This window comes from Triturus cristatus, chromosome 11 (assembly GCF_964204655.1).
Source record: "Triturus cristatus chromosome 11, aTriCri1.1, whole genome shotgun sequence".
Taxonomy (NCBI): domain Eukaryota; kingdom Metazoa; phylum Chordata; class Amphibia; order Caudata; family Salamandridae; genus Triturus; species Triturus cristatus.
The window spans coordinates 148,151,368-148,175,274 of NC_140594.1; the positions used below are offsets into that span (position 1 = coordinate 148,151,368).

At 47.7% G+C, this 23,907-nt stretch overlaps 1 protein-coding gene across 2 annotated transcripts in view; it reads left to right on the forward strand.

Annotated features, from left to right (window-relative positions):
- Positions 1–23,907, forward strand: part of RILPL2 (Rab interacting lysosomal protein like 2) — a 108,783-nt gene that overhangs the window by 46,138 nt on the left and 38,738 nt on the right. The window lies entirely within an intron of this gene.

The window sequence follows — 23,907 nt, forward strand, 5'->3', positions numbered from 1 at the left end:
GAGAAGATAGCCAAAATAAAGCTATGTTTTGAGTTTTTGAGGAAAGATAGGAGAACAGCATCAACTAAAGGTTTGCTGTACTAAAGTCACCATCTTCCCTGCTTTCAATAACGTGCAAAGCTGCAAGGGAAAGCATTTTTTTTACCACAGTTTGTCATTTTTCTAAGAGGTAGCTCATCTGTTTGAATGTTTGCACTTTAAACCTACTTCCAGTTTGGGGTGGAAACTGGTGTGAAATCCATGGGTGGTCCCGAAAAGCTATAGATTTCTGAATTTGTGTAGATCATTCTAGGTTACCCCAAAGAAACTAACTGTTGAAATAAAAAGCATTGGGAATGTGAAGGAAAAAACACCCATTTGTGACCTTTTTTATCTGTAACTTCTTGTCACAAAGGCCGATTTACAAAAGCTATATACCATTATGGCTGCTAGACTCTTCTGGCTGCAGGGATATACAGGATTTGTAGGCTGTCCAAGAACCTGATGTACCCAGAGCCAGCAACTGAGCTGCACCTAGCAGTGTTTTTTTTTAATTGTGTATCAAGTATACAGCAATTCATCTAGTAAAATATATAGGGTGAAAAATGGGTATCAAGGAAACCTATGTAGTTCTGAAATGGATATCAGATACAGAGTTTAGAAGCAGTGAGTACAGCTCTGAATTTGTGTATACTCATTCTAGTATGTGATTCTGAGGGCTTTTTTCAAAATGTCTTATTTATGACAGACTCGCTTACATTTAGAAGGCACAAATACTAAGAAATCCGATTGGTAATAACAAATGTTCTACAATTCTGAGTTTCCACATTTCTCGCGATGAAAATGCTACCTCACTTATGTGAGTAGGTCTAGTTCCCATAAGAGGGAAGGACCCAAATCGCAGCATGGGCATATCACATTTTTCCACTGAAAACGAACCCTTTTTTTGCAGTGTGGGTAGCTGTGGATTTTGGGCCCTAGCTCAACCGACACCTAATGAAACCAAGCAATCTGCACTTTTTTGACAACTAGATACCTGGAGGAATCCAGGGAGGGGTGACTTGTATGGCTCTCACCAGGTTGTCCTTCCCAGAAGCCCTTGCAAACCATAAACTTTGACAAAAACACACATTTTGTGCAGTATTTTGGCCTGGGATTGGCCAGCACCCAGGAACTCCTAACTACCCAGAACATTTCTGTAATTTAAAGGCCCTGGGGAATGAAAGGAAGTGTGTTGTGTGTGACTCACGCCCATGTCTGCAACCCAGAATGCCATGCAAGGATCAAACTAAGACAGCATGAAAACACTTTTATTTCCAATTTTCTTAGATGATGGCTGTAGTATTTGGGACTGCAAGAGCCCACAGAACCCTACCAAACTAGGCATTTCTGGAAACTAGAAACCTGGGGAATCTTAACCAGAATATACTACAAACATCAACATATGTGTAAAAACACAATGTCCTTAAATTTCAGTGATGGAAAACTCCAGAACTGCTTTCCAATTACAAAAGTCTTACCTTCCCGCATTCCTTCACTTTTCTCTATAAAAACAATTAATACTAAAATAATGTGTGGCTACCTATCACACTGGATAGGAATGGCCTAAAACTGTGACCGTGTAAAGTGCAAGTGGTCTTCAAATGGCCTTAGGCTGTCTACTTTTTTAGGTCTCGCACCTGCGTTGCAGTGCGCAGAACTGCTCGCGCAGCGCGAGACCTTTAGTCATTGAAAAACGGGGTTTTAGCACATGCGTGTGCTTTTCCTTTTGTGCTACCCCATTGGCCTTTGCGTGCGTCTTTTTATAAAAGACTGCACGCAATAGCCCAATGGCGGGTGCATAGCTCCGCCAACGGCATATTGATGTCTATTATGCGCTTGGTGCGCGTAATAGACACCAATAGGCCATGTGGTTTCAATTATCGTGCCCAGACATGGGCGCGATAATTGACACCACATGTCTCGCTGTGGCGCGCGCGCACCACTCGTTATTTTACTAGGAATGTACTTTCTCTTTCGGCAGCGTCTGTTTAAAACAGACTGGATAAATGTGCGATTGGGTATTTGACACAGTTAGAATGACGATAAAGTTCATGGGCTCTGCCATGCTGCACCCGTCTCGCAGCTGTGAAATCTCTCGCAGCTGTGAAATCATCAGGTAGGTGGCTTGAAGCCTAGTTTAAACATGAAAATAAAATTCTGCTTGGCATGAAATCTGATGTCAGCTTATCGGACATCTAAGGTGGGGGGGTGCTGTGGCTGAACCCCCAGCGACAGCAGCATACAGGTTGCCATATTGATAGGGGTAGACGGGACAGCTTGAAAGCTAGTTCCGTCATATTACACGTGGTTTACCTGTTTCTGAACGGAAGTAATCCACCCCCAATGCCTCAGTCTCTCTCTCCCCACTCCCTCTCTCTTTCGCTCCCCCTTTCTCCACCCTCACCCCCTCCCCCCTCAGCACAATGTGTAAAATAATTTTTACGTTTGAGGATTCTAAGTGCAGCTGAAAGGGCCTCAGCATTACTACCGGACAAATTAAGCATTACTATCCCCCTGTTTAAGAACCCTCCGTTTACGACCTTCGAGGATGGGCAGTCTGAGTGTCCCTTCTCGGGATTCCCACCTGTGACCACCAGACACTGCATATCTCAGCAGCGAGCGTTTAATTCACGCCCCCATTTTGTTCAGCTGCACCCTCCTGTACAACTCTTTCCTTGCCTCATTATGTCAGAAGCCTGGTGGGCTTTTGTAGATAGCTGATAGCATCGTTTTGCTAGTTTTTTCAGACATGTTTTAAATATTTAGGCCACGTGATCGAATCGCAGCAGGGTCCCCACCCCTTTTCATCCTCTCGGGTCGATAAATCGGGCCCACTCGTTCAAATGAGTTCATAGTAACTAACACCTGTTTACAGCAGAACTTCAGTATTGAGTGCAGTGAAACATACCATGACGTGTTGTGCGGTGGTTTTGAGTTAATAAATTGACGTGGTGCATCAGTCCCTTGGGAGAGATCGGCTGATGATCAGTGTGTCTCGAGTGAGTTCTCCAGCAGCCAGGTGCAAGATATCGGGCGCTCTAACTCCCATCTGTCCGAGGCGTTTATGGATGTCCCAGAGTCATTGAAAGTGGTTTGAGCCTAAGGGCCAAGGGTGGCTCGACGTTTCAGGTGTCAGGCTTCACCTCTAGTGTGTTTTCTCTCTGGTTACATTTTGTTCTCCGCTGTCTAGTGCTGTTCGGCTATATATTTGGGTCATTTTCCCCTTAATTCCACCCTTTCGCCCCTTGCTGCTTTTGTTGCCGCCCCCCTTCGCATCAGATAACCTGGTTTTTCATCTATATTTGCATTAATTCCGCCAACCGCACGCAGCCGAATACCTTACCAAGTATAGACGTAAGGTTGGCAGGTTCGGGGGCCCCAGGGTTGTATCTCGTCCCCGGCTGGCGGGGCTCCAGGCCGCTGACGTGGCCCCCCTCTTCTACGGATTCCTGGGATGCTCCAGATGTGCCCCCTGGTGACGTCTGAGGTGCTTGGGCAGAAGTTACAGGGACGAGAACATCTTTCACTGGGGATTAGACAGCAGTCTGGTAGTAACAAACTCCAAGCTCTGCGGCTGACCCTATGTTCAGCACATCAATCCCTGTTCGATAAGTATAAGTGCCCTGTGCATTACACCTACGGAGTCTGCCGCAGTTGGGCTCCACTGGAATCCAGACAAGAAAGTTTACAACAAGCATTTGCAATGCAATAGGTCTCGCAGTTACGAGAGTTTCAGCTATTGGCATTGTAAATAACAATGCCTTATATTTATGTTTTAAAAAAATAAATAAAAGGCATTATTTGCAATGTCAATAGCTCAAACTTGCGTAAATACGAGACCTATTGCATTGTAAATGCTTGTTTGTTATTGAGTTCATGGTGGTCTTCAGGTTCTTCTTCAAAAAAGACCTGATAGCAGTTTGTCAACTCAGGAGCCACATCTGAGTTTTAATCTGCAGAGACTGAGGCTAAATAGGTCCATTCAGGTGATGTGTAATTTCTGTTTTGCACTCTGTTGGCTACAGGTGATACACTTTCACTATTTTAAGAATCCATCTCCGGCTCTACTCTAATCGATTCTAGTCTTTGAGTCATCCAGTGCAATCTTTAGCTACTTCTGACCAATTCAGGACAAGTGGCTTCATATCCTCGATTCACATTCTTATGGCTTTTTCACTCTCAACTGGATTTGTGTTTTTATCTGTATCCGCAACTTGGCTCACTATGGATTGCTTTCTGTTGTGGGACTTGGGCAAAGACTTTCAATAAGCAGTCATGGAGGAAAATGGTATCCCTCAAACTCCAAAGATGGGCGCCAACCACCGCCATCACTTTCATGAACACCCAAGGGGAGCTGGTGAGGCCACAGGGGAGTACAGCAAACTGAAAATGCCCCTGGCCTACCCTGAATGACAGATCTCATCTGTGGGACTGCAGGACAGTTATCTAAACAATATGCAATATGATCTGCACCAGCTTGAGCATTCTGCACTTGTCCTTCCACAGGAGGGCATTCAGAGATCAAAGCCATGGATAGGCCTAAGGACCCTGTCCTTCTTTGAAGCAAAGAAGCAGCCAGAGTAACAACCTACTTTGCAATCTAATTCCGGCACCTTTTAGACGGCACAAGCATTTTTTTTTTTTTTTTTAAACAATGTTTATTATTACATTTTTTCCGATATACATATTTCCCCTCCTTCCACCCCACCCCCCCGCCCCTAATATTATCTTCCTTGGGATTCACATGAAATCACATGAAATCAGGTATATTTATGATATCCTAAGTTTTACATTATATTTCAAGAATCACATAAGTATATTATAGTACATCAGATGTTCGTTTTACACAAGATATTTTGACATCGTAAGGTCAGAGCCGCCTATGGTCTCATATGATCGAAGCCTTTCCTGTTAGTTAATATAGTTTGAACAGTTGGGGTCTAGTCTTGGGGTTCGAGGTTTTGCATCCACTCCACCAGGGGGTCCTAGATTTTCAGCCCCTGTTTCCTTTTATTCCACCCCTTCATTCTATAAATAGCTATCTCAAGGCTGTAATAAGCCAGTAATTGCGCCCGCCACTGTTGGAATGCGGGTGGGTTTGAATCTAGTCATGCCAAAGCCAGACATATTCTAAGTATTGCCATAGATATAAATATCAACCCTTGCATGTTATTTGTTCGGATATTTTCATCTATACCTAGCATTATTTCTCTCGTGGTAATCTCGATTCTCACATAAAAAATTTCAGATAAAAAGCCATAGATATCCCTTATCAAAATTTGTAATGTATCACATGTTGCAAATATGTGTACGATGTTGGCCTCATACAATGAACATCTAGGGCGTTCTGTGCCTTTTCCAGAACCGCATTTGCCTATCCTATTTGGTGTATAGTATAATTGAAAAAACGTTTTATAATATTGAGCTTGTAGCCTAGCAGACATTAATATAGATTGAAATAATTCATAAGCTCTCAGACATGAAACTACCGTCGTTCCCAGTTTGTCCTGCCATTTTACAGCAAATTTATTCATATCATCGGGGAGTGTAGTAACCAAGTTATCGTAGATTTCACCAATTTTTACTACTTTCTTCTCCTTTATTATTTCAATGATCTGAATTCTCTGAAATTTTGATAGCCCACCCCCTTTTTTTATTCAAAAATCTCTGATTTGGAGAAATTTAAAGAAGTCTCTGTGATCTAACATATACTCCTTTTTTAGATCCTCAAATGATTTATGTCCCGTCGAAGAGTAGAAGCAACCAATTTGTGTGATCCCTGCATTTACCCAATTATTCATACATGTGTCATTGAAAATCTCTGGAAGATTATTATTTTGAAATAAGAGTGTAAAAGGAAAACCGTCCGAGCAGTTTACGCACATTATTCCAAGCTATATGTATGCCTGCTACGGTTTTGAAGCGTACTCTTTTTTTTTTTGTTTTGTTGGAATTTTTATTTTATTAGAAACCGTTAGCACACAATAAAAGACATACAAGGGCCTACAACCACCAGGGCCGGCCGCTATAGAGCCCGAGGGCCCGCAGTGTAACGTCATACATTCAAATGAACCAGCGGCAAAGTACCCGGCAGTCCGTAAGCACCTATGACAGACCATGGCCATAGGCCAGGAGCGGTTTAAGACAACGGTTTCATTTTTTATTAAACATAAAACACACTCAAGGCAATGAGAGTCCGAGATAGCAGCGTGCTCTTCCCAGGACGGGGAACAACATACAGTGTCCAAAACGATTCTGGTCCAGAAGCGGTGAAGGGGGGCAATGGGAAAACAAAGCATGGAACACACTGTGACGGGGCTGGGGATGTGGCAGAGAGGGACTCACCTGTTTGGCCCTGTTGGTCAAAAGACCCCACTGTGCCCCTTTGTGTCCTCACACAGGCTGACGAGGTAACCGATAACCCCAAGGACTGGACTGCCTACCCGTCACAAGCCTGGATGCCTGAAGAGGGACACGGCGCCTTTAAGAGAGGAATCCCGTGGGACGAGACTCCTCCCCTACATGACGTTTCCTGCGGCGGGACTTCAAAGGTGAGCCGCATCAGGAAGTTGACGTACGGCGTTTCCTCGGAGTTGGAGTACGAGTTGGAGTGGAGGAGAAGAGCGGCGGTGAGAGAGGAGGATTGCGGGAAAGCGGAGGAGAGCGTACCAGACTGGCGAAAGGAGTGGCGACCGGAGCAGACGGAAGGACCAAGAGCGGACATCGAAGAAGCTGCAGGAGTTGCACCCGACAAGCCAGGAGGCCAACGGTCCGGCGAATCGCCCTGCCACGTTCCCGGGGGAGGAGCGTGGCTGGAGCAGGTACGGGGGAAAGTCGCAGGCTGGGTGGGGAAGGGAAAATCCCTGTAAAACCGGCACAGCTAAAATTCGACCGGCCTCACTCCTGTCGTAGCACCTCGAGCACTAGAGCACTTATCAGCCCCCTTGTTTCACGGTGTCCCTCACTCCTGGCCCCTTCATTCGCGGAAGCGAGGCAGCACGCCTAATACTTGCTTTCCTTTTTCCTTCTGTTCGGAACAACGGTGACGAGAGACCAGACCGAACCGAGAGCCTTGACCGGGACGACGAGTCCGAAGACGTACGGCGATATCCTTCCTGTCTACCTCAGATCACCAACAGTTCCTGGTGTGATAAAGACTGTGTACCAAATAAACCTACGTTTCTCAGACTTCAACCGCCTTGTGTGACGTCTCTGTGCCCCGAACCCACTACACACACATCACACACTCCCGCAGAATGCGCAGCTAGGGGGTCAAAGCAATATCAACCTCTAATGGCAAAGGCGGGGCGCAGATACGGCCTCGATATAAATTCCACGGACCCCATACCCCACTCCATTTCCCTGGCTTACCTCTCGCCACATACACCGTCTTTTCCCTAAACATACACCAGTCCATATTCTCCTTCCATACATCAACCGTGGGCGGCCTCGGGGAGCCCCATAGCTGTGCAATGTTACGCTTAGCCACCATATACCCCAAGGTCACCCACTGCGTCTGCGCCGCATTGCAATCATTCGGTTCCCAGACATTCAACAAACACCTCCTAGCCTCTGGCAACAGGGCCACATGCGTGACCCCCTCCAGTACAGTATGGAGACCGTTCCAGAATCGCACAATCTCCGGACATTCCCACAATATATGAAGGAACGTGCCCGGCAGGCCACATCCACGCTTACACAATCCATCCATCGAATAACCCATACGCAGCAAACCGGGCCCTGTGACATACACTCTATGAAGGATCTTCAGCTGTACAAACCGGAGGCGGGCCGGGATCGGCACCTCCTTCGGGGAGGCCACCGCCGACACCCAGTCCTCATCATCCAGCTCTAAGCCATCGCCTGTCCATGCCTCCCTCAGACGGAGCAGCAAGTCCGCGCGATCGTTGATGAGTTTCTTGTAAATCAGAGAAATAGTGCTGTCGGGCACATAGCCATCCAACACTCTATCCTCCAATGGGGAATACTCGGGGATGGCAGCAGCGTCCGGAAAAACCGAACACAGCGCATGGTGGACTTGAGCATATCGGAAATACTCTCTATCGTTCAATTTATATTCCTGTTTAAGCATTTCAAACGTTTTGAAAGCTCCCTTCACCCAAAGATCACCCACCTTACATATACCAATCATGTCCCACTTCTCAAAGCCTTTCGATCTCCACAAACAGCCCAACCGCCCAGAGGCATACAGCGGCGTCGCCCGAGTCAAGCGATCCCTCCACCCCATCGCAGCATTCGCCGCATGCCACACACGCACCGCCACCCGCGTGGGTCCCGTCAGCCGCGTTTTCGGGGTCACCGAGTACAGCGCCCTATTATAATCCCCACCTGGAAGCAGGAATTTATCCATCTCGAACGCCGGGTTTAAGGCAGGACCATATATCCCGTGATTCACAGCCGCCAACTGAGACGCCCAATAGTATCGTTTGATATCAGGGAGTGCAACCCCCCATCGTACCAAGGAAGCATTAACTTGGCGAGAGCAATCCGCGGCCGCCCGTCCCAAAACAGTTGACGCTGAAGACCCTCAACCTCCCGGAAATAGCGGGCCGGTACGACATCCAGAGTATTTTGCAAGGCGTACAAAAAGCGAGGCAGCGACATCATTTTGAACAATGCCGCCCGTCCAAGCGGTGAAAGCGGAAGTCGTCGCCATCTTGCGACGTCGGCCTTCAGCCGCTGGAGGGGAGGGAGAAGGTTTCGCTCATAGCGGACCGCGGGATCCAGTGAGATAAAGATTCCCAAATATTTGAACCCCAGGGTAGCAACCTGAACAGGGCAGTCCTGCGGCAGGAGGGGGGCTTCCCCGGAGAGGACGTAGATGCACGATTTGGCCCAGTTGATAACCAGGCCGGAGTTGCGGCCAAAGGAAGTCAACACGTCCACCAATACCATTAGTGACTGTCGGGGGGAAGTGAGGTATAGAAGGATGTCGTCCGCGTAAAGGGAGACACGGTCTTCGAACTCCGGCGTCCATCTAATGCCTCGCAACGACGGCTCCCAACGCAACCAGGCGGCGAGAGGCTCCAAAGAAAGCACAAAGAGAAGGGGTGATAGCGGACATCCCTGTCGCGTACCCCTCCCCAGTGCGAAGGGAGCCGACACCCTACCATTCACCACCACCTGAGCCAGTGGGTCAGCGTATAACAATTTTACCCAACCAATAAACTCAGGGCCGAATCCAAATTTCGCCAAAACGGCCCAAATATATGGCCACTCCAAAGTGTCGAACGCCATAGTAGCATCTGAAGATGCCAAGATGGCCGGCTCCCGTATAAACTCGGCTCTAGCCAGCACACCGTGCAACCGCCTCAAATTTAGGGCGGTATTCCGATGGGGTATAAAACCGGACTGATCCTGATGAATCAAGTCGCCCGCGACCCGAACCAGTCGGTTAGCCAACACCTTAGCCAGAATTTTGGGTTCTGCGTTCAACAGCGAAATGGGCCTATAGGAGGCGCAGCGGTCTCGCGGCTTCCCATCCTTGTGTATCACCACTATGGTGGCGAGGCGTTGGTCAGGGGGAAGGAAGCCCGCCGCACGTGCCGCCGAAAACATGTCACGAAGATACGGCGCTATCTTATCAGGACGTAACTTATATAGTTCAATGGGAAGTCCATTAGGACCACCCGCCTTACCAGACGCGATCGAGCGAATGGCCAAAGCAATCTCATCCGACGACAACTTCGCCTCCATCAATGTTGCATCCGCCTCCGATAAGGTTGGCAGTGCGATGTCTCGAAGCAACAGATGAGAATCCTCCTCCGAACGCACGGAAACCGGAGAGTATACCCCGCGGAAGTGATCCGCGAAGCAGTCAACAATCTCAACAGGGTCAGTCACACGAACTCCATCCATTCTCTCCACAACGGGCACCACCCTGCTCGCTCTCTCCTTCTTATCCAACCAAGCAATCAACTTCCCGGCCTTATCCCCCACATCATACAGACGCCCTTGCTGTTCTCTATACATCCCTTTAGCAGCGTCCGTGACTAGCGCTCTATAATCTGACTGTTTGAGGCTGAGAACATGCAATTTCTCATCAGTAACTCCATGCTCCAAGTCCTCCTCCATTTCAGCTATTTCAGTATCCAGGCGAACCACCTCAGCTCTCTCGCACCTCTTAGTATGGGAGATAAGAGACAAGGCCTGCCCCCTGATCACCACCTTATAAGCCTCCCATAGGGAGACGGCCGACGACACCGACCCCACATTATCAGTGAAGTAGTGATCAGTGGACTTGACCAACTCCGCGCGGATCTTAGGGTTACGAAGATACCAGGGGCCAATAGGTGCCACTCTTCCCTCTGTGCCAGGGTCAACCCTCAGTTGCAACCATATAGGGGAATGGTCAGAAATACCTCTGGCTACGTGACGCACCTCCCCAATCATCCCCGCTTGGGTCGCCGGCATGAGCATATAGTCGAGTCTCGAGAGACTCCCATGGGCCCCCGAGTGAAAGGTATACTGCGCTTGTCCCGGGTGCATCATTCTCCAGCAATCTACCAGTCCCAAAGTGTCCAAAAAACTCCCCAACCAGGCCTGAGCCCTAGGGAGATCCCTGGGGGGGTGACGGTCCTCCAATCCAGAGACCACGGCATTAAAGTCTCCACCCAACACCAAAACCCCCCAGGAAGCCCCAGAACCAAACGCCCCAAGTCAGCAAATGTAGTCGTCTGCAACCCAGGGGGCACATACACAGCCAACAGCGAGATGGTTCTACCCTCCCATCTCCCCACCAGTGCCACATACCGCCCCCTATCATCGTGAAGCACCTCGTCCACTGCCAGTGGGAGGGAGGTCCTAACTAAGATGCCCACTCCCCTAGAGCCAGAAGTGAAGCCAGAGTGAGCGGCAAGGCGATAGCCCCTCCTATTTAGGGCCGGGAAGGAGTTCCCAACCAAATGTGTCTCCTGCAGGAAAACGATGTCGGGCGAGAGCCGCTTCAAGAACTGTAACACCACCCCGTGCTTGATCCTGTCCCCCAGACCATTCACATTCCACGAAAGGATTCGCAATCCCCTATCCCCCATCCCACTCCCGCACATGAAACCCACATCCCGGAGAGCACAACCCGGAGAAATCAGCAAACAACTTCACATTGCCCTGCGAAACGAAAAAACAACAACCATCCCCAACAACCCCCCTCCCCCACAGACCCAAAACCACAACTCCCCCCTCCCTGCACCCCTGCTTGAGCCCGAGCAGCCCCCCCAACTTGCAGTGTGCCTGTCGCCCTAACCTTTACCACAAAAGAACCCCAGAAGGAGGAAAGGACCCCAAAAAGCTCCCCGCAACCCCCAGACATTTGAAGGGCATGATGTGCCGGATTAGAGTGTAACTGAGCCAAGGTGCAACGAACAGTCAATCTAGTCCATCACCAGGAACCAAGTTCTAGTCCTGCTCCACCACATCCCGTCCGCTCTCCTCCACCCGATCGTCTCGATCCTGTCCCCGCGGTAGGGCATCCAGCCAGTCACCAACCGCCTCCGGTCGGTCAAAAAAGTGGGAACGGCCCTGGAACTCAACCCGCAACCTGGCCGGGAATAACATTGCGTATTTCAGCTCCATGTCCCTCAGGCGCCGCTTGACACCCAAAAAACCCAGCCGCTGTTTCTGGACTGCTTGCGTGAAGTCCGGATAAAAGCTAACATTGGAGTTCTCAAACTTCAGCGGCCCAGCCACCCGCGACGCCTGAAGGATAGCATCTCTATCCCGAAAGTTAAAAAGTCGAGCGATTATAGGCCGCGGGGGAGCACCCACCTTGGGCGCACCACCCGGAATCCTGTGGGCCCGCTCCACCGCAAAGAACTTGCTCAATCCCTTGGGCGCAAGACGGTTGATCACCAGATCCTCCACAAAAAGATCAGCAGCAGATTCCTCTGATCTTTCCGGCACTCCGATGATACGGACATTGTTCCGTCTAGCCCTGCTTTCCGAATCCTCAAGTCGACGATCAGTCTGGTCACTGGCAAGCCGCAACCGATGGACCTCCGTCTGCAGGGCGGCCACGTCCACAGTTAGGCTCGACGCCGCTTGTGACAAGGAGTCGACCCGCTCGTTGGTTTTGGACAGATCTGCCCTGACCAAATTCACATCGATCAGTACCGCGTCCAACTTATGTGCCAGGGTATCGAATCGCTGACCCACAGCAGCCTTCATCTCCTCAATGGCGCCCATAACGTCCTGCAGGGTAAACTCCGACGCTGGGCCCGCCAGCTCTTTAGACCGCTCAGGCGATTAATGCAGGCCAGCGGGGGATCCCTTTAGCTGCGCATAACGGTCCATGTTGTTGGCCTGAGCATAGGATCCCCTCCGGGTTGACTTAGATTTCGACTTGTCCCCTTCGAGTCTCGCCGCCATCGTCCGGAGGCCACCAAGGTTGGCACCCGCCAGGGACAGGGACCCGTTGGCTAAGTTAAGCCGACACTGCGATCGCAGGCAGGACGTCCGTGGATAGTCCGAAGATCAGGCCAGACACTCCGTTGTCCGCGCTCCTCTGAAACACCAGGGTCCCTCAGCCGATCTCAAACAGCAGACTTGAAAACGAAAGTGAAAGTGCGGGGTACGGGGCAGGTCAAGCCCTGCCTGCCGCTGTTGTTCACTTCGTACCCGGGCACCTCACCAACTCGAGACCGGGACCTAGGCACCAGCAGGCCGCATACTTCGGAGGGCAACCATTCGGGTTCTCGGCGTCCGATCAGAATTCGGAAAACGGGTGGCACCTCAGCACGAATGCATCAGCAAAAGCCCGTAAAATTTACCAGGATTTAGTCAGGATAGACGTGGGAGGTTGCGGAGGCCCTCGAGAGCCTCAAGCCTATGCGGCCATCTTGGTTGCGCGCTAGGCTCCTCCTCGAAGCGTACTCTTTTAAAGTAGCAATTATGAGTATGTCGCCATAGATACCCGCTAGCCTCATTGCCTAGGATAAGCTCTTGTGGTGTGGGTATATTCCTATTTGACCTGTTGTCCGTATTTGAAATTAATAACAGTTTACAATATTTCAGGATCGTAGCCCACCAATATAGTTTGAGATTAGGCAGGGCGAGGCCGCCTCTTTCTTTCGGGAGTGAAATGTATCTAAGCGCCCTACGAGGTCTTCGATATCCCCATATAAAGCAGGAAAACATGTTATCTATAACTTTGTATAGTTGTGGTGTAAACTCCAGACAAATTGACCTGAAAAAATACAGAAATTTTGGAAAGAAAAGCATCTTTATAGCATTACATCTACCTCCAATAGTCAGGTGTAGGTTGTTTAGTCTGCTGAGATCTTTTTCAGTTTGTTTTATAAGCGGATCTAGATTGATCTTTACCAGGTTTTCCAGATTAGCTGTTATGTTAACCACCAGATAGATGGCACTCTCTACCACCCGATCGTCATTGCTCGTAGATTTTTTATTAAGAACTATCTGGGTTTTATCCTGATTCAGCTTATACCCGGATACCTTCCCAAAGTCTTTAGCCTCCTCTTCCATCGTTTTTATTGCTGCGGCTGGGTCACTTGTAACCAGCGCAATATCGTCTGCATAGGCTACGGTCTTTGTATCACCATTTAGGGACTTTATTGGTGGACTTGCCGGATTATTTTCGAGTCTATGGATAAAGGGGTCTATAAAAATTGCGAAGAGTAGGGGCGAACATGGGCACCCCTGTCTTGTACCACTGGTTACATCTATTTTTCCTGATACTGCCCCATTCACCATTACTACTGCTTCAGGATTTATATACAGCATTCGAATAGCTTGGATTAATTGTTCCCCTATACCACTCTTTGACATTGCTGTCCATAGAAATCGCCAGGAGACCCTATCAAAGGCATTCTCTGCATCTAATAAAATGAGTGCCATAGGGTCTCCTGCCATCTCGGTAATGTCAAACAGTGTGATCACTCTCTGTATATGGTCGGTGGTAGATCTCCCTGGAATAAATCCATGTGGTCGGCTTGATACGATTTTGTGAGTGATTGGCGCGAGTCTGCTAGCTAGCAATTTTGCATATATTTTGGAGTCACAATTTATTAAGGTGATAGGGCGGTAAGATCCTAGTTCTGCCGCATCTTTGTTTTTCTTTAAGAAAACTACGATTTTTGCTCTAGCCCAGGATCCTGGAGGGTGTCCTCCCTGAAAGACGTGTTTGAATAGGTCACTTAAGATCCACTTTAGCGGTTTATAAAATTTGGCGTAAAACTCTGCTGGTATACCATCCAACCCGGCTGCTTTCCCCGGGGCTAAACTATTGATTGATAGTAATATTTCTTCCCACTGTGGTATTACATCCAAGCTAACTTGATCCTCCTGCGGCAGCTTTGGGTTTGTTATCTGATCGAGATATTCCTCAATCTCATCTTGTTGTACATACGTTTCCTGATATAGATCTTGATAGTATTTCTGGAATGGGGCTCTTATGTCTTTGGGATCATTTCTAAGGACATATTTTGGATCTCTAATCTTAATAATCGCATTAGCCGTGTTTTGTTACCTAGTGCGTATCGCCAATTGATGCCCCACTCGTTCGCTAAGCTCGTACGCATTCTCTCTATTCATTGTAGCCTTACATATCGCCTTTTCTATGAAAATATCGATAATGTTGTTTTTAGCCAGTGCCACCGCTCTCAGTGCCCCCTCGATATCCTGACCTTCTTGTACCACCCTTATCAATCCCTCCTGAGCTTCCGCCATTTTTTTTGCAACAGCCCCATTTTTAGGTCTCGGCTAGCGAAGGCTGCGCTTGCGCAGTCTCGCTCGCGAGATTTAATGACTTGGAGTAGTGGGGCTTGAACCCGCCCCTCTTCTCTCCTCTTCTCCATTGGCTGTCCTCTTAAATGCTGGGCAGCCATTGGAGAAGAGCTTTGTCTCTCCAAACAAGCCCAGTCTCTTTCGGATTCGTGGGCGTGTTTTTTCGATTCTTTCTCTCCTCTGGAATGTAAACATTCCAGCCAATGGCAAGAGGAGAGAAAGTAAAACACGCCCCCGAATCCGAAAACGCAGCTGCGTTTCTCCGAGGCATTTCTGCTTGATGGTGGTGTCTCCGTATGTTCTTGCTACCTGGATTGCTGGAGTGAACCCCCGTGACATTTTCTGCACCTATTCATTTTGCGGAACTAGACTTGAACTGTCCCTCCTTCAACTGTCTGGTAGCAGTGCTGTGGATGCTTAAACTACCGCTGTCCATTCGTGAAACACGGCAACAACTTTTTCACCCCAAGAGGCGCCCGAGTGGCTCTGTCAGTCATTAGTTTTGCTTGACCTCTGGCACATCTCTCTTCCTAGAAGAAAATGTTCGGAAAACGATATTTTCCAGAGACGCTTACTGCTCCGGTCGGCCGTCCAATGGGAATCAGCGCTAATACTCAGTGCCGCGATTGGCCGATGCAGACGTACCGAAGGCTACAAAAAGAACGGCGCGAAAATCCGCAAGGGTGGCATATTCTGTCTGTTTGACCGACCAATAAACGCGGAGGACCTTAACGCTGTAAGAGAGTGGGTAACCATTGTGGGCGGTGCTAACAGGTGTTGAGGGGGTAACATAGGTGAATGAATTCAGGGGCCGCGGATTTGGGGGGTCAGTTTTACGACCTAAAGCCAGTCCCGTGTGATAGGGTGCAGGGTACTGGCATTACAATATTTGCTGTCCAGGGGATGCTGTAAACGAGAACCCCAGACGGTTTATGGGTTAGAGCGCGGGGAAGGTTGGGGACTAATGATGTTGTAGTACATGTCACAGGTTGTTGTCGCTTGTCGGACACCTTTCGAGTGAGGCCCACTGCTCCGTCACATGAATTGCCTTCCTATAGCTCTGTCCAGGAGTAAAACGCGACTTTGCAAGCCACACATTGTTTTCAGCCCCAAGTCTTCAAGAGGGGCAGGTCCCTTCGTTCCCTGGACCGTCAGTAGTTAAAAGCTGGCGCGAAACGTGGCCTATGTTCTGCCTTTAGCTTTACAGAGAAAACCTGTATCAGTTTTTGAAAAATGGCTGTACAGTCCACTAAGACAACCCATGTCAGTGAGAGCTCATGTTTATATTTTGTTTAACTTAATTTATTTTCCCAAGTGTTGCTTTTTCGCGTTTTTTTTGTATTTTTCTTTTCACGCAGCAATTACACTCTAATAGTATTTAGTATACTTTTTATTTATTTTATTTAATGCGATTTTATATAGCGCGAACATTACCCGAAGGTGTCAGAGCGCTTTACAGTGCTATATAATGCTAACTGGGTGGGCTTTAGGTGTCCGTCGTATAGGCTATATACTACTGTGACCCAGGTTGTTGATGGGTGTGTAATGCCGCGTTTGAGATCTCTGAAGCAAAGCGAAGTTCGATTTTGTCTCAATGCCGGTCAGTGGGGCCTAACGGTGTTCAGAATACAAGCTCTTGGTCCTAGGCCACTCTGCAGCTCGCACAGTGCAATGGTCATCAAGTGCCAATTGCAAATGAGATTGTAAGCCGAAGTGGGTAAAGGAGGTACACAGCTGTTGTGAGAAAGTGGCTCTGTATATACTGTTCCTTAATAGGTACAGGGTGTACAGAGTCCACAGTCCCCCAGGGTTTGACAGAGGTTAAAGTTAGATATAACCTTACTCTCTAAAGTGGTAGCTTGGTCGAGCAGTAAGGCAGTATCAGAGGACAGTTGAAAGCATTTGTTGTACACACTCAGTTAGCAAATGGTTTCACACACTCAATAACTGAACTCTAGGCCAATGGTTTATATATAAAAAATATATGCTTGTTTTATTTTAGAACCAACACTTGGATTTAAAATATACTTTTGCAATATGCAATAGACTTTAGTAAACAGTTACAAGTGGTTGCAGTAGGCAACTCTATTTTTAAACACAACAATTCATTGAGCTCAATGGTAAATTCAAGTTATTTGCAACAGATTACTTTTTAGATTGCTTTTGGAATTCCAGGACTGGATCCTAGATTCAGTCCTGGGTCAGTTCTCAGAATCAAGTGATGAAAGTCGACTTAATTACTGTAATGATTTTTAACTAATATTTAGCTATTTTAAAAGTTGACACTTAGAAAATATTTCAGAGAAAACAGTCAATGATTCCCTATGGAAGAAAATTCAGGTTACAGGTACAGTATGTTCTCGTTACTTTTGTAATCCAGTACTGGGTGCCAAGACTCCGTACTGGGACCTTTATCCAAAACAGGTAAGTAATTATGTTTTCAGATATTATACGATTTTTGAAGAATATTTAAAGATTGCAGAAATCTACACTTACAAGAAATTTCACAGAAAAACAGTCAATGGTTTCCTATGGAAGAAAATTGAGTTAAGGGTAAGTACAGTTGTAAGTATTTTCCAGAGTCAGTGCTGGGCACCAAGTTCCAGCACTGGGAGCTCATCTAAGAGCAGGTGAGTAAATTCGTTTTTGTCACTCGGCTTATTTTTGGTGAATATTTGAAGATTTGAAAAGTCCACACTTAGAAGAAATTTCATGAAAAAGCCAGTCAATGTTACCCTATGAAGAAAATAGAGTTTGCGGTTTAAGGGTAAGTACTCGACTGGCAGAGTTGAGGTTCTGGGCATAGACTCAGGGGTCTCCCAGGGTCAGGTAGGTACAGTTGGTTCACTCTCAGCGGCTCTAGGGCGGCCGGGTGCAGAGAGAGTTAGGCCCAATGTTATCCTATGAGGGATAGGGGGGCCTTGTTTGGTGGCTGCTGACTGGCAAGCCACGCGGCTGTGGGAGCTGGGCTCCTGGTCACTTACTCAGGGCAAGTGGGGAAGTAGGTAGGTGTAGAGTTTTCACTGCCAGGGCCACTCTGGCGGATGGGTGCAGAGGGCTTTCGAGCCTTCGGGCGCTCAATGGATTTCAATGGGAAATCTCCGGATTAGAAAAAGACTGCAAGCTCGGGGACGAGGACTCTTCAGGTGCCACCACCACTTCGAGAGGTAAGTTGGGTAGTTGGAGGATAGGTAGGTACCCCGGGATTGGGCACAGGGGGCCGTGGGGCGCCGCGTGCAGGGGTGCCTTTTGGTGTTGGGAAATCTTACCCTCTGTTGATCGCGGTTGGGGGGGGCACCTTGTTCTGAGGCTGCAGGCTTCTTCAGGAGTGTCGAGGGAGGTCCTTGGGTGCCGGACTCGGGGTCACAGTCGCCGTGGGGTCGTCCTCAGGGTCTTTGTTCACTCTGGCACTGGCCAGGCTCGGCTGGTGCAGAGTGTGCTGGGTTCGCGGTTCCGGGCTGCTGCCAGGGGTTAGGGATAGGTTTCGAGTAGAGCCTCTACTCATGGGAGTCCCAGGGGCTTAGAGCCAAAAGGTAGCCAGGTCCTCCGGGGTTGGTGAGGTTGCTAGCCACAAGAGATGCCGGGTTGTAGCAGGAGCAGGTTCGAGGGTCGAGAGGCCGGTAGGGCTGGGGCCAAAGCAGTTGGTGTCTTCCTCTTTTCAGCAGCTGCAGGGCAGGTCTTCTTTCTTCTTGCTCTTTGTAGTTTTGAATCTGGAATCTGGGGAAGGAAGGTTCAGGGTGCCCCTAAATACTAGATTTAGGGGCGTTATAGGTAGGTGAAGGGCAGGGACCAATGGGTCCCTGTCCTGGGGTGAGTACACCCCCTATCCTGCCTCTCTACTGTGGGAGGGGGGCAGTAGCCTAGTCCTGATAGGGTAGGGCTCCTCATCTTCAAGATGGCGAGAGCCCGGAGATGTGCTTCACCTCGCCTCCCCCACCTGAGGGGTGGGGTTGGCAGGCTGGCACATCCCCTGTCCTTATTTGGGGTTTCCGGCCAAAGCTTCCCGCCAGAGTGGGGGGTTGCAGGGGCCTGGGGAAGCTCACAGAGGCAGCATACCTTTGAAGCTTCCCCCTGCCCATCCTGGGGGAGGAGATTTAGCACCTCGCCCAGGATGTGCATTGTTGCAGGCCCAGGAGAGCAGGGGCTCTCTCCAACTAGGGGTCCAGCAACATGTCTGCTGGGTGGCAGCCTAGGCAGCCTCAGAGCAGACGTTGATTGGAGGTTAGGTTAAAGGGGGCACCTCTAAGATGCCCTCTGGGGTGCTGTGTACATTAAATCCCACACTGGCATCAGTGTGGGTTTAATGTGCTGAGAAGTTTGATACCAAACTTCTCAGTCTTAAGTGTTGCCATTATGGTGCTGTGGAGCTCGTGTTTGACGAGCTCTCAGCACCATGTACTCTTAAATGGCAGCACTGCACTTACAGTGCCCAGGAATGGACCTGGGCACTGTAGGGGCACAGGGCTCCTGCGCCCACACCATTGGCATAAGGCACCCAGCTAGAGGGGTGACTGATGTATGCCATGGCAGTGTGGGTGATGGGCATGGCACTCAGGGATGGGTGCCATGTCGACTTTGTTTTTGTCTTGCACCCAAACACTCAGCCTGCAAAGGCAGTGTGTGTGTGTAAGGGTACAGGGCCTCTAAGGGTGGCACAAGGAGTGCTGCAGGTCTTAGAGGCCTTCCCTGGTCACAAGGCCCTGGGTACCTAGGGTACCATTTACCAGGGGCTGACATGTGGCCAGGGTTTGCCAATTTGGATCTGGTTTGTTTTTAGGGAAGGAACATAGGCCCTGGGCACCTGATTGGCAGGAGTCCAGGGTACACTCAGTCAAAGTACATTCAGCAATTCAGCAAAAAGTGGGGGCATACCATGCAAGAAAGATGGCACTTTCTCACAGCTGTCTATCCATTTACAGTGGATAAGTAAATGGAAACGTACTGCTTACAGCCAAATGGGTGCTTAGTGTGTGTATTGGGAGGGTGAAGAGGCGATGCAAGGAAGTGCATGCAGGTATGAACGAAAATGATGAAGAGGAAAGAGGAGGTGTTAAATGTGCAGATGGAGGATTTCAGAAAGATATGGGGAGAAAAGGAATGCATCTCGGAGAGGCCACAGAGGCAAAAACAGGAGAGATTTCAATATTCCTCCGGCCTCTGCCCTGTCAACAGACCTTAGTCATCTTTAATTCATACTTTTAGAATTGAAACCTTTTCAACTGGAATTATTTACAACAAAGTAAATTGTTCATTTGACTGATTCTGTGAACAAGCATTGGCAAAACCAATAGGTCTGACTTATTTTAGATGCGTGTATTATTGTGATATATATTTTGTTAGAGTATCGGAAAACTCGGGAGTCCAATTCACAAAGCTTCCGCAGTCATAGCAGGATCTCCGACCTAGTGGCGGGATCTTCATCATGAGAATCACCAGTGCGGGTATCCTGCAAGGGCTGCAGAGGCTCCGAGTCAGGGCCCTCTGAGCGGCACCAAAATGCTGATAGGATGAATTGTATTCCTTTAAGGCCACACTCTTTATTACATATGCTTTCCTCTTGGAAAGTATTCCTAAGATATATTTGTTAGGTGATGCTCCTTCTAGAACCCCCCTTCACTTTTTTTTAGGCCTTTCCAAAGCTCCACTCACTGGATGGGTGAAATGGGGTAAATGTACCCCTTGACCTCTCCTAGAGACATTTCTAAAGGTTCCAGATGAAGGCTGAGAGCGATACACCTCACACCCTGAAGTCTTGTTTGCTAAAGTACAATTCAGAAGACTTGCATTTCTTAGATTTGTGTGACTACCTCCTGCTGTCTCCATTCAGGTTTTTAAATGTGCTTCTTTATGCTTGTCCTTTTTTCTTCCATTATAAATTCATGGCCATGATTTACAGGAAATTCCTGGCCTGTGGAAGACCACCTCACGCAGGAGACTCGGAAACGAGAGTTGTGGCGATGGTGGGGCCGATTCCATGCTTGGGTAGGCTTCAGGTTAATGTCTCATTCGAAAGTGTGTATTGGGTAATGCAGGAGAAGTTGTGATTCTGCAGTGCTTTCCATATGATTAAGGATTTATCGCACTAGCCACATCTGCAGCATAACTTTCAGATTTTAACAAAAATGTTTCTATATCAAAAATTTGTTTCTGCATTACGTAGATGAAAAGTTACAAAAAATATATTTATATGCTGTGGAGGAGTGGGTGTGTTTGCGAAGGTTACGTGTTCACCTTTCTATTGCGGATTGTTGTGTTCGGGTGTTAAGCTGCTACTAAGGGGGTCAAGCATTTGGTTAGACAGCCGCGTTCTGTGTTAAAATGTAAAAAAAGTTGCCAAGTACAGTCACAGGAAATTTAGCATAATGTGCATTCTCTTGCTTCATGTCAGTCAAACCTGTAGCATAATTTGATCATCTATGTTGTGTACTTCAGTGGCCCTGCTGACATGTTAAGTAAGCCCTTCTGTCCCGTTATCCCCACACGAATGCACATGAAATTTACGCACCCAAGAATTCCCAGTAAATTGGGTGTTTTCTCTTATATTTCTTCCCTCTCGCATTTACTTATTCAGTGTCCTTAGAACTGCAGGTTATACTGCATAATCAGACATTTCCTACTGAGTTCTGCTAGATTTCTCAATAACTTTAGTTTTCTATGGTCCGTCAATAGCTGAAGTACTTGGTTACGTGAGTTGTGTGTGAGTTGTGTATGAGTTGTGTGTGAGTTGTGTGTGAGTTGCGTGTGAGTTGGTGAAGGCTGTCAGACCGCCTTAGGTCTCAAATCAATTTGGAAGTCGAACAATCTACCAGCCATCACTTAGGGTCTTCCGTGGAGGGCAAAGAAACCGCAAAATGCCCAGAGAGCAGGTGCACAAATCCAGCAGTTAGCAGTTTGAGAGCACTCCCGGGTTGTGACATTTGTGACATGTGACGTGTGCTTACCGTTGGGGTGCGTGTCTGTGAATATGCAGGTTTGTGTATACACGAAAAATCTGCAAAGAGAGAATTATTGCGCGTTTTACCAAAAAAAGAGGGGGCATATTATCAAGTATTCGGATGTAGTCATCGGATTCATGGCTGCTCAATCCGACGCATAAAAGCCGAGTGATTTCACAAATGCCCGCCACTGCCTGCCAGTTGTACATTTTGAACTCAGACTGCATATTGGCATCAGATGTTTGCTACCAAATCCAAACCATATGTCTTCGGACAAATACACATTCGGGTCTTGGGCAGTTCCAAAATGGGCTCTTTCTGCACATTTTTAGTTCAAGGGAGTGTCCATACTAATTTGAGAGTGATTAAGCTATTGACATTGTAAATAACAATGCCGTTTCTTTAAATGTTTTAAAAACAAGAACATAAACAAAAATAATGTCATGAGCAATGCCAATAGCTCTAACTTTAACAATGCCGAGACCGTTGCATTGTAAATGCTTGTTAATTTAGATTCTTTGTTAGATTTTAATGAGAACCGTAAGGTTTATCCTCTAATTCCATTCTTAAGAGTGTCCCAGACTATCTCTAATGAGGTACTACCCAGGTTGTCTTCTATAAATTCGGGTATCCATTTGTTCATATGTTGACAGTACTCTTCATTTAGGAGCAGGGCCCTCTCGAAAGTCCAGATATTCTGGTCGATATTCATTCTTCCGCTGTCGAGACTCATGATTAGGAGATTTTGATCCGATATTTTCGCGGTAGTTTGTCTATTATACAGTTTGAGATTATGGCATTGGTTACAAATATATAATCTAATCTAGCGAATTTGGCATGTGGATTGGAGAAGAAAGTAAAACCTGGATCTTTAGGGTGTTTTGCCTGCCAGCAATCCCTTAGGCCATGTGTGATACATAATTCTTTAAGAGCACGATGTACCTTGGGTTTTCTCCCTTTGTATATAAATCCAAACTCTAATGACCAGTCCGATGGTAGATTCAGATTAATGTCGCCACATACGATCAATGGGAGTGGTCAGTGAACCAATTCGTTAGTGACAAATTCGAATACATCCGGATCGTCAGTGACACTGCCATATATAGAACATATCGTTAGTTTTTTCCCGTTATTAAGCTGGCATTCCGTGTGTGCCCAAGGCCATATTTATCGGCTGACGATCGAACAAAATGCATTCCCCTTCCAATTGCCAGGATGGCAACCCCCCATGTCTTTGTCGCTTGTGTAGTGGCTATAACCAGCCTATATCCTAGGGTTTTAAGAAGATGTTGTTGCGACCCCTCCATATGTGTCTCTTGGAGACATATGATATCAGCCCCTGTTGCTCTTAATCCTACCACCACTCTTTACCTTTTTTTCGGGTCATTAAGGCCACAGATATTAATAGACAGGATTTTTAATTTAGCCATTAATGTTTTAGCTGTCCCTCCCTTGATCGTGTCATCCGTGCATACCACTCATAGCGGCTCTGACCTTTACTCTGTTTGATGCACCATAATTTATCTATCCGGATTGCAAGTCTTATACCTGTTAAATGCTTGTTGCCCCAATTCCCCTCCCCTGCCCACCTGTTCCCAAACCCACCCCTCCACCCTCCCTCCACCTCCCCTCTTAGGGCAATCAGGCTCAGTCCTGAGCCTGTGTGATAGCATCTGAGTTGTCCGTGCTCCCTCCACCCTCTCGCTATCCTGCCTTATATTAAATCTAATTTAAAGAAAATCAATTTACTGCACAACTATATTCCTCTTCTAGTATCACTCATGAAAGAGAAAGGGGCATCCCCCCCCCTTCACTATATCTTCACAATATCCTCATCAGACCCCCTGGATGATCAGCGGAATATGTATTACTACGCCATTCTCTGTCTTACAGGTGTTATTGTAGTGTAAGGTGGTTAACTCATTAAGTCTCGATAGGTTTCTTTCCTGCTGTCATAATCTCGTCTAGCAGTTTCTGTGCTTGTATTTCGGATGTAAAATAGAAATCCCGTCCTTGATGAATGATTTTTAATTTAGCCGGGTTCTGTAGGAAGGCTAATGCGCCGTTTTTTGTAAAAGGGGTTATGAGCTGCCTGAGTCTCCATCTCCTCTCCACGGTGGCATGTGCAAAGTCTGGTTTGGCGAAATAGAAGTTATCCCCCTTCCTCTTCATGTTGGGTCTAGCCAGATCG